General features: G+C 39.9%; 1 protein-coding gene across 2 annotated transcripts in view; it reads left to right on the forward strand.

Moving 5' to 3' along the window:
• The first annotated feature begins 2705 nt into the window (after positions 1-2705).
• Positions 2706-12131, forward strand: part of LOC139455349 (signal peptide peptidase-like 3) — a 66139-nt gene continuing 56713 nt past the window's right edge. The window contains exon 1 of one of the 2 annotated variants that reach the window (XM_071236906.1): positions 2706-3157. The gene's annotated coding sequence lies outside the window, so the exon portion shown is untranslated. The remainder of the gene's footprint in view (positions 3158-12131) is intronic. The other variant, XM_071236905.1, reaches the window with a different exon arrangement.

Here is a 12131-nt window from a genome sequence, read left to right on the forward strand (position 1 = left end):
CGCCTGATTGTGTTGATAATGATTGTCATTATGATAATCAAGGGTAATTGTAATCCCAACACCGGTACAAACGTACCGTTATAGTTGTTTTGTTTGGTTCTAGATGCAATCATGGTAACAGGCGTGTTGGTTTTCCTTTGTTTACTGACCCGCCGACACTACGGTTCAACCAACTTCAAATCTATTTCGACCACCTACCGCATAATGCTGAAAAAAATCGGTAATCAAAATAATTGAAAAGTAAAGTCCTTAAAGGTTCGAATAAAATTGTAGAATTAACACTGGTCTCTTAATAAAGATTAAGTATATTAAGCAGTTGTTCATTACTTCAATATATAGGAAGAGACACTGTAGGTTGAGATGGGTGAAGCGCCTGAATTAGCTGTGTAAAGTTGCATCCCTTTGCTAAAATCTGGGTACGCTGTCAGCGCCAAATATACCCGCGCTTGTGGGTTTCCCGCCTCTCTGGGCTTCCCACTTATAACTGAAACATTGTGCGTGCATGTATCTGTCTGCGTGCGTGTCTCTGTCTTTATGTGTGTCTGTGTGAGTGCGTGTCTGTGTTTATGTGTGAGTGCGTGTCTGTGTTTATGTGTGAGTGCGTGTCTGTGTTTTTTGTGTGTCTGTGTGAGTACGTGTGTGTGTTTTTGTGTGTCTGTGTGAGTGCGTGTCTGTGTGAGTGCGTGTCTGTGTTTATGTGTGTCTGTGTGAGTATGTGCCTGTGTTTATGTGTGTCTGTGTGAGTGCGTGTCTGTGTTTATGTGTGTCTGTGTGAGTGCGTGTCTGTGTTTATGTGTGTCTGTGTGTCTGTGTTTATGTGTGTCTGTGTGAGTGCGTGTTTATGTGTGTCTGTGTGAGTGCGTGTCTGTGTGAGTGCGTCTGTGTTTATGTGTGTCTGTGTGAGTGCGTGTCTGTGTTTATTTATGTCTGTATGAGTACGTGTCTGTGTGTGTTTGTGTGAATATGTGTGAGTGTGTGTTTATGTGTGTGTGTGTTTGTGTTATGGTGTGTGTGTGTCTGTATGTGTGTGTGTGTTATGGTTTGTTTTTGGGTTTGTGTTATGGTGTGTGTTTGTGTGCTTGTGTTATTGTGTGTGTGTATGTGTTATGGTGTGTGTGTGTGTGTGTGTGTGTGTGTGTGTGTGTGTGTGTGTGGTTGTTGAAAACACACATTGGTACAATTAGTGAATTGGTACAATGAACAAATAATCAGGAAATGGGTAAATCTGGACGAATGTAGATTGAATGGTAAGTATATCGCCCGGTAAACAAGGGTCCACTGTACAATTTTCACTTTTTCTTTTACTTCTTTGGCGATTAATTCGACATTCCTTGTGAGAATAATCAAAAATTTGTAGCATGTTCTTATACGTTGGTCATTACGTAACAACCATTTGTGACATTGATGTCCGATGATTGTGTGTGGTTTGATAGGATCGGACAAGGAGACTATAATGTGCCATGTAACAAACCTATTTCAGCCGCAAAACCAGAAATTAAATGTGATTGTGAGTGAGTCAGTGGGTTGGGTTTAACGCCGCTTTGAACAGTATTCCAGGTATATCACGGCATGTTCGCTTGATGTTTGGGGAAAGTCGGAAGTGATGCATGTCTTAGGCGTTTTCCAGTTTGGTATAACCCATGAACCCGGTATGATGCTGACAAACCTATAGAAACATGGCGAGGGCGAACCATGGTTAGACCCACGATCTTTGATTTCTGGCACGCCTAAGGGACGCAACTCTGCACAGAGAATATCGCGCCTTTGACGTCTGGGCCACCCGTGGCCCTAGAAGGTAAATGAAAAAAACGTGTTGGTGTACCTTTGTGACATAATGCTTTGTTAGTGAGCAGCCATCGAGTTTTGGGGCCTATTCTAACCTGAGATCCCTTCAGGGTTCTCTGTTAAACTACCAACTTCAGTAGCCGCCGCGGGGTTGGGCATCGCTAAACAAACAAATGTTTTGCATGACAGGTGGTCGCCTTGTTGTTAACATGGTAAAAGCGTTCTCTAGATTTCCTATATGGGTACATTGAGTGAAGCCCATCCCCGCCGTGATATTGCTGGCTTATTGCTAAAAGCGGCATACAAATATACTCACTCATTGAGAGAGAACATTACTTGTTCTTTGACATGTATGATCCGTTTTAGAAATAAACTCTAGCCGCTTGCATAAACACCTACCTTGGATAAACAAGAGAATAAACAGAGCTATGTTCTACCTAAATCACAGGAATAAGTTGATGTCCTAAAAAATATTGACCCACGTATCCTACAAGGCGGTGCCTCAATATATTCAGTGTATATGGTTGGCGACGAAAATAAAAATAGAGTTTTCCTGTATGCTCATTTGAAAATGTAATCACGCGTAAAAATGAATTAAACCTGGGCATTTATTCTAAATATATATTTCTAGTCGTTTCTATCTTTGTTTCTTCAGGCTTGATCTGATACACATTGTTAACGATGCATCTCAGATTATTTATGTTTCGAATTTCTGCTTAGATTTTTTAATTTTAACATGTTACTCGATTCATCCGACTTTCGCTTGATCAGACAAATCTGACACACCATTAATTTTCTTTATATGTCTAATATAAATAATCACTTGAGGTGTGATATCAACCCTGAGACTATCTCGATGATGTCATATTTTCAGGAGCCAATCAGGCTCCAGAGACAAGAATTAATGCGCATACATTGGAACCGAGCTAGCATGCGTGTGCCGACATTGCGGTTTCAGACGGAAGGGGACTTATAAGTAAGCTGTTCAACCTAGGGTTTACGTGTAGAGGCTGTAGCACCTCTTTAACTTAAACCTGGGCAATGCGTGCGACAGAACGCACTATATAACGGCGGAGGAATACAGAAACACCTGCTCACTGTGACCTCGGGGGTGATTGTAAACAAAGGTGGATATTCGTATATTGTTGTCCTTCTTTCAGCGAGTGCATATGCAGTGCACGCGACGAATATTATGTAATTAACACAAGCTCTTGATTGAATGATAGTTGGAGCGTCATTATATTGTTACCCAATTAACCCACACGTCGGAGCACGACAGTCTAAGCATCGCCAACTCCTGGAGCATACGACCTCTTAGAAGCCGAGTTACAGCCCATCTTCAGTTTATCTGCCGGCTAGGCACTAAATGTAAGTACGTATTTCCTTTTTACATGTCGTGCGATTCTGTTTTATAGTTTGGCTGTGGGATTATACTCTGCGACCGATATGCAGTTTAAAGGCTTTTGACATTTCCTCTCTGCGGCCGCCATTATTTATTGAAATGGTATGGTGCGACTGACTCCCAAAATAGCCCGTAGTAGGAAAACACCTTCTTGCATATGTTTTGTTGACTTGTGAATCCACTGGAAATGATACTATGGTAGCATTTTGTGTTATACCATAGAATGCATTATAAGTACTATAGTAACACGGACAATAGTCGTATCAGCTGTTGGGGATCTGCGTACTATAACAATATTACTATATGACACATTGTAACAGGCAGTCGTTGTATAACAGTCTATAATCCATTCCTATACTGTTTGACACATGCTTTGGGAATATTGACCAAACAATTATGTATACATGGTATCAGAGATCATTAAAGTTTATGGTCTCTGGTATCAAGCATTTTATTGATGATGCAGTCTTTGTTTTATTTCCCATGGTTTTCTGTTACACAAGTATTTGTCACTCTGACACTGGTTCTGGGCAGATAAGGCCACCAATATTCCTCATACTTGTTTGTGTCCACTATTCAGCATTGGGTTCTTACAATGTGTGGACCGCCTCCGTGGTCAAGTGGTAGAGCGTCCGCCTGGAGAGCGGAAGGTTTGGGTTCGATCCCCGGCCACGTCATACCAAAAGATGTTTAAAGATGGTACTTGTTGTTACCCTGTCTGGCGCTCGGCATTGAGAGGCTAAAACAAGGGCTGGTTGGCTCGGAGTCAGTATACTGTGTCTGAGTAGGGTATTTATGCTAAACTGCCGCATGGTATCTCAGTGGGTTAGCACTATAAATTGGCATCAGTCCGGACTAGTACAAGCTGCCATACACACGTGCATGCGCGTCGCTATATAAGTGCAATAATCTTGGACGCGACGTTAAACCTCATTTCACCTCACCTTCACCTTACAATGTGTGGCTTGGCTGATTATGTCATGATTCAGTAAAATAATGTATCGGGACCTCCTCCATGGGTAAGTGGATAGAGTGTCTGCCCGGAGAGCGGGATGTTGGTGGTTTGGTCCCCGTCATGTCAAACCAAATGTTGTTGAAAAGATGGTACTTGTTGTTTCCCTGCCTGGCACTTTACAGTAAGGTGTTAAAACAAAGACTGGTCGGCTGGGAGTCAGTATGCTGTGTCTGATTGGGGATCAATGTTAAACTGTGGCATCGTATCCAGTGGTCTAGCACTATAAAACCGCAGGGTCTGGACTACCACTAACAGAAACCAAACCACACACACGTGCCTGCACATCTCTATACAAGTGGCGTCATAAATGAATAACACAATTTTGGAGAAAAAACTAGACTCGATTATATAGAGACTGTTGGTGATGTAGCTGGAATATTGTTCACAGCAGCATAACACAACATTTGGTGTTAATGATGTACAGTAATCAAGCAGCTGTTTACACAGAGACAGTGTTACTGTTAAAACATGGCACTATTTGCAGTGTTTAGACATAGTAGCAGCCTGTCATCATGGTCGCACCTGGAGTAATCTGTCCCCTAAACATGCTAAAAGACAGTGTCCAGTTTCACAAAGGACAGGGAATATATATACAGTGAAACTCCATTGTGTCGATCTCTGATGAGTCAAACGTACGGTTGTCTCGAAGTAAAAGCTTGATCCGTGCATATTCCTTCTTTATTCATCATTTTTGGTTGTTGACTCTCAGAAAATGCGAAGTATTTATGTAGGTCCTTTCCCCACGTGTTCACATCTGACACAACGGTTTTTGACTGTACTACTCAACAAAAATTAATTCTTTCATTTTACTATAATTAATCTGTCATAGCATGAAGTGGGGTGGTCAGGTAGCCTAGTGGTTAAAGCGTTCGCATGTCACGCGGAAGACCTGGGTTTGATTCCTGACAAGGATAAGAATAATGTGTGAAGCCAATTTCTGGTGTCCCCTGCCATGATATTGCTGGAATATTGGTAAAAGCAGCATAAAACCATGCTCACTCACTCACTCATGGCATGAAGTCTTTGATAGGCATTTGGAAGATGGAAGAACATGAATACATGACATTTTTTTACAGATAACTTATTTTTGATCCCCAGTCACATCATACCAAAAGACTTTAAGAGATGGTACTTGTGGTTACCCTGCCTGGCGATTGGCATTTTCAGTGGCTTTAACAAGGACTGGTCGGCTCAGAGTCAGTATACTGTGTCTGAGTGGGGTATCCTTGTTAAAACTGCAGCATGGTATCTCTGTGGGCTAGCACTATAAAATCAACATTAGTCCAGACTAGTACAAGAAAACACACACATGTGCATCTATGTCGCTATATAAGTGCAATAATTTTGGACGAGACGTTGAACCCCGTTTCACCTCACCTCCTACAGCTGGAATGCTTTTTATTTGTCCCCCGCTGTGCGAAAGCGCGGAGCGTGGGATATAGTATTCACAACTGTCTGACGTACGTACGTACGTACGTACGTACGTCCCACCTGTTTGTTGCCGCGATATCTCAGGATTTAAACGCTGGATTGTCTTCATATTTGGAACTATGGTGTAAATATAGACTCTGCAGACACCAGTCGGTTTTGGTGACCTTGACCCCATTTTCAAGGTCACAGCAGGCAAATCTGCATTTGGAGTTGGAAAACGGTGTTGCCGCGATATCTCAAGAACTAAACACTGGATTGTTTTCATATTTGGAACTGTGGTGTATATACAGACACCGCAGACCCCAGTCGGTTTTGGTGACCTTGTCCCCATTTTCAAGGCCACAGCAGGCAAATCTGCTTTTGGAGTTGGAAAACGGTGTTGCAGCGATATCTCAAGAACTAATCGCTGGATTGCCTTCATATTTGGTACTATGGTATATGTACAGGCAGGGGACATTTCGTCACTTTGTGACAAAAACTTGTTGTAGTGTGAAATCATCGTCATTATTGACTGTCAATCACGGGGTGTACCATAGTAAGTATTTACTAGAGCTGTTACTATTCACTCGCATATTCGGTGAATCGAACCGTATCCATTCATGAATTGAATTCGCTATTCGTGGCCAATAGAATCGAATATTTATGAATATGCAATCAGGTGTATTTACATACCCTGTACCTAAATATATCCATAAGAACATATTATATGCATAGATTTCTTTCAAAGACAACACTCTTATAATATTTAGTTTGACAGTAATGTGGTCACTGGTCACTGTCACATTTGAGCAGGTACTAGTACCTGGATAAGTGCAGTATATAAATGTATAATATGTTAATAATTAACAAACCTTGTCAAGTAATTTATTTTGTTATTGTTTCACTGAATATAATAAATTGCACATCAACTGCTGACCTGTTTTTGTATTCGTGAATTAATATTCGAATTCTTTACCCTATATTCGTGATATGAATCGTATTCGCCTCATAGTGTATTCGCTGCAGCCATAGTATTTACCATATATCCATGTGGAAGAAAGTTGAACACCGCTCCTTTCTGCAGAGTGTACAAGAACACTGCATGTTTTTCTGATTGAGGCATGGGTGGCCCTGTCATCTAAGGTGCCACAGTTCGCTGGAGTTGCATCCCTTGGGCACACAGAAACCTATGATAGTGGGTTCAAATCATGGATCGACCCGATTATGTTTCTAGGTTTGTCAGCACCATACCCGTGCTCGTGGGTTTCAGAAAGTGGTCAGAGACCTGCATCACTTCAGGCTTTCCTCCCACATTAGGCTGACACGGTATAGGTATAACTGTTAAAAGCGGCGTTAAGCCTCACTCACTCACTCATTCACTCACAGTTGGAAGGGTATTAAGATAACTATTGCATTGGAATAATTACAAAATGTCATGGGGTAGTAATTTTAATTTTTTTATTTCAAATGATTGTGATGAAAAACAAGACTTATTAGCATGATTAGTTATTATAGAAATTAATGAATTTGTAAAATAAAAAAAACAATAATCAGTTTGTTAACCTTTTCCATTGTCTGATATGGTTTCTGTGGTAATCAGCAGGTTATCTACCATATTGCAACGCTTCTCTGATCGTCAACTGTCACTTGGTATTGACCATATTACATGGATAAGCATCGGTAATGATTATCAACTGTTTCATTTGTATTTAAACCATGGCTCCTTTGTCTTTGACCATGCACTAACTAACTTAACTGTTTCTAACATGAGGTCTATTGTAGTCCCTCCCAGTCTTTGCCTATACTTAGCGAAGATTGGTTGTCTGTTACAGACAGTATGCAGGTGCAATAATCAGGTAAGGTAATTAGTTGTGTATTACAGGTGACTGGGCAGGTACAATAAACAATCAACGCCTGGGTTGAGTTTTATCAATGCAGGTGGGTTTGTTGATTGTATGTTGATGGGTAACTGTCATGTATTGATTGCCTGGCCTTTGGGCACTTTCGTTTGCCCATCACCTTGTTACGATTCACTCGCATATTTACATAAAAATATCCTTAAGAACATATTATATGCATAGATTTCTTCAAAAGACAACACTCTTATACTATTTAATTTGACAGTATTGTGGTCACTGGTCATTGTCGCATTTGAGCAGATACTAGCACCTGGATAAGTGCAGTATAGAAATTTATAGTATATTAATAATTAACAAACCATGTCAAATATTTTGTTGTTATTGCTTCACTGAACGTAACAAACAATACATCAACTACTGACTTGTTATTGTATTTGTGAATTAATATTCGTATTCGTTTCCCTATATTCGTGATATGAATTGTATTTCGCCTCATAGTGTATTCGTTGCAGCCCTAGTAAGCTCACCAGGTACCGGACTGTTGCCGGGCCGGTGATAGAGGCAGACACGTCCAGGTAGGGCTGGGACGACACACCAACTGTGCTATCTGATACATATCAAGATACCTTGTTCACGATTCGATGCGTATCCCGATACCTGTATGTGCTCTTATCTGTAGCGTGTGAGCCATATTTTTCATAGAGAGGATAGTCAAATACCTGGCACTCTTACGATTTATAGTTGGCAGTTTCAAGTATGGTGCAATGGATGAAATATTTACTTTATCACTACTAATTAGTGTTTGGTGTAACTCATTAAAGTAAACATTTAGGGTATATGAGTCTATATTGTTTACTTTTTTTGTGACTGTGATCGATACTTGTACTGGGACGTAACATATTGCGGTCCACCGATGTGTCGGTGTATCGCCCCACCACTTGTAGATATAGACACGCCAAGGTAGATATAGACACGCCAAGGGAGAGATAGACACGCCAAGGGAGAGATAGACACGCCAAGGGAGAGATAGACACGCCAAGGTAGAGATAGACACGCCATGGGAGAGATACACGCCAAGGTAGAGATAGACACGCCAAGGGAGAGATAGACACGCCAAGGGAGAGATAGACACGCCAAGGTAGAGATAGACACGCCAAGGTAGAGATAGACACGACAAGGGAGAGATAGACACGCCAAGGGAGAGATAGACAAGTCAAGGTAGAGATTGACAATTCGAGGTAGACATGTGTCTCTGGACACTTATAATAATGATGATGATGATGATGATGATGATGATGATGATGATAATTCATTAAAGTAAATTTATGATGCATCAAATTCCATTCGCCAAGTGAATGCTCATGTCATTTCATTATTACCCGATCAAAAGATCAGTGTTCCCCCAGTTTTCATTCTCAGCTCCCTGGGGAGTATACAACCCAAGCTGCCTGTGAGGCCCCAGAAGGTTAAGAGTAACATCTCCTCCTCCTGGAATCACCCAGGCCTTTTTCTAAAAATCAATAATAATTTATTTGGGGTGATGTGCAATATGGTTTGGATGGACTTGAATTGACATCAGGGGTGTTCAAGTACCAAATTTCCTACTTTAAAATTACAAAAAAATTGAACTTAAAAATTCTACTTGTCCAGTCTGATTTTCAACTTGTCCTGCTAAATCAGAGAAAAGAAGGAAACTTTAATTTGACAAGAAAACTGAAGCAACAGCTAATGGAAGATGTGCTGAATAGAAAAAATGACTAGTCAGGTACTTCATCTGCAGTTGACAAACACACGGTGCATCTTCTAAGTTTTAAAGTTAATACCACTGATTTTCATATTCGCGTGAGGGCAACTAAAATATATTTTCCCACTTGCCCGGCGCTTTGTTTTCACGGGTCAGGCAAGTCGGGCATCGTAATTAAACATCCCTGGACATTGGTAGCCATACATAGTCGCTCTATGTAATTAGGTTTTAAGACAGCTAGTCTCTCATTGAAAAATAACCAAATACCCCCAGCAGGTGTATGTTGGTAAGTCTAGATTTCTTCTCTGAGATTACCCTTGCAACTTTAAATTATGTACCACTCAAAAAATGTTAGATAACTCCCAATTCTTTCATATCTCTATAGTTAATCAGTCGTGCATATACTGTGTTAGATGTAATAAACGCCCACAGCGATATTTGCTAATGAACAACCCCAATTCCGATGGATGAATGTACACAAGACTTATTTATGCGCGTATAATACGCATATACATGTTATATGCACCCTTAATTAATGGCAATTATATTCTGGAAAACATTATGTCTCTTGGGTTACAGGCCGGCAAAGCCACATTTCGAAAATAGATAGCCCAAATTGATGTGGCTCTCGCGGCAATGGTTATGGTTGCGTGATTGTATAATGTGGCTCTTGCGGCTATGCTGTCAAAACATGCTTTGTGATTCTAACAGGTTACCGTATATAACAAAACAAGTCTTGTTTTCTCATTTTTTATAATGAATATAACATATTCATCAAAACTTTACATTGATGAATATGAATAGCATATGAATATCATAATGGATTTAATGTCATTACTGCATTACTGCAATACGTGCATCGAGTCTCCCTCAGTCTGGGAGTATTAAATTAGGAGTATAATTAAAATGTGGGACACTCATATAAAGGTATCGGTAATCGGATTAATTACTTACCCGCTAGAATAGGTGAAATGCACTCAGCTGAAAATGTGGCTCTACCGGCAATAGCCATTTCTGAAATGTGGCTCTCCCGGCTAGACACCATCTCTTGTACATAAACATTTCTGGCTGTCAGCATAAACCACGAAATTTATCTTTCAACTCTTTCAACCAAAATAATATTCTAAGAGCCCCTTATTTCTAGTTTTGAGAGCGCCCTGGGTGCTTATTACTTTTAATACGGTATACCACTCAAAAGAAGGTAAAGAAAACCCTATTCTTTCATATTACTATTGTTGATCTGTCATTGCATGGCAGATGAAATATGGTAGTATGAAAGAATTATGGCATGTAATCAGAAATCTAAAGAAATCTTGTCTGGGTTTGTTTAATGAAAGATTCATCTCTTCTCAAGACAAACAAGTGACCTCCAGATTCTTTCTTTGGTTGAATTTCCATCCATCATAGTACTGTTATTGTGTTCTCCCTGAGTTCTCTTCAAATACATGCATAGAAAACTTGAACAGTGATAATGCCAGGTAATCTTTGTCAAACATCTCTCGAAACATATAATTAAAAATACATTTTGTGGACAACGGTTAAAGCAAAATGTAAAGTAAAGCGTTTATTTAGAGTTGTATTGTTGAGAGTCCATGACTGACACTCAATGAGTCGCGCGTTTGTCAGCGAACAGCACATGGGTGGAAGGAAGATGTTGGTAGTGATGGTATGCAGGTCTTGTGCAGGTCAAGTTGACATGGAAACAGCTCAAGTCGGCCTGCACTGTGACTGGAGGCTCAAGTTAGACTAGCAATATTCATCATGTACAAGGATCATGTCAATAGTAGCTGCAGGGTAGAGACAGGCTTTGGTGGAAAGATCTCTGTGGGTAGTCATGGTAATACTACTGTATTTGTAGCAATTATTGTTAAATAAATAAATTGCAAGTGGTTCCGCTGCATTTGATTGGCAAACCAAGCAATATTTTTTGCCTTTTTTCCATAAACTGATTTTGTTTATGTCTACTAACTCCTACTAACAGTCTACTGTTTTCTGATTGGCTTATAATAGAATGAGTGTGGGATTTGTTGCATTTGTGTGCTGAACGAAGACACTGATTTCATATTGTTGTCTACATTTTGTGAGTTTTCAATGTTGACATATTATTTATTAGAAGTGACAACATTATTTTTGTAGTTATTGATGGATTAAAAAATGTTTGCACAGGTTTTTAGGTTGAAGTCAATTCATAAATAATTCAATATGACATAAGATGTTATTTAACAAAGCTGATAATCTGTCCTTGCTTAGTCATGTTTATAATTGTATGAATACATATTATTTGGAATGCCATTAAAAAAAATAATTTCCTTTTAAATTATAAAAAAAAATAATAACTGTATGACGATATTGTTTTATATAACATCGGTTATGTTCTATATTTTCCTAGGTTAATGTGGCTATATCATCCGATCAGCTGATGGAACATCTGGGATTTTATCCTGTTTGTTGATACCATTTGCTACAGTGTGTAATGAGGCTTATTTTAGTACCTCCCTATCTTTGACAGCCAGTTTTGGCCAAGGCAGGTAATTAAGTATATATTCTGATGGATCTGTTTTAGCCGCCAGACATAATGGGAATTTCTATTAGCTAAGCGCTCGATGTGTGAACCAGATCAAGATATTAAGTCTTCATGTTGATGTTATGCTACTCAAAAGAAGTTGAGGAACACCGAATATTTTCATATTACTACAGTTAATTGGTGAAGGCATGACAGATTAACTATTGTAATATGAAAGAATCAAATGATTTTTGTGTTCTTTCAAGTCAGTCAGTCAGGGTTTACTGTATCTGACGTGATGGCCGGTGCTGCCCGATAGAGTACCCTGTTGGAGGGGCTGTCAGTCAGTCAGGGTTTACTGTGTCAGACTTGATGGCCGATGCTGCCCCATAGAGTACCCTGTTGGCAGGGGC

This window comes from Haliotis cracherodii, unplaced genomic scaffold (assembly GCF_022045235.1).
Source record: "Haliotis cracherodii isolate W230 unplaced genomic scaffold, xgHalCrac1.p SCAF_11, whole genome shotgun sequence".
Taxonomy (NCBI): Eukaryota; Metazoa; Mollusca; class Gastropoda; order Lepetellida; family Haliotidae; genus Haliotis; species Haliotis cracherodii.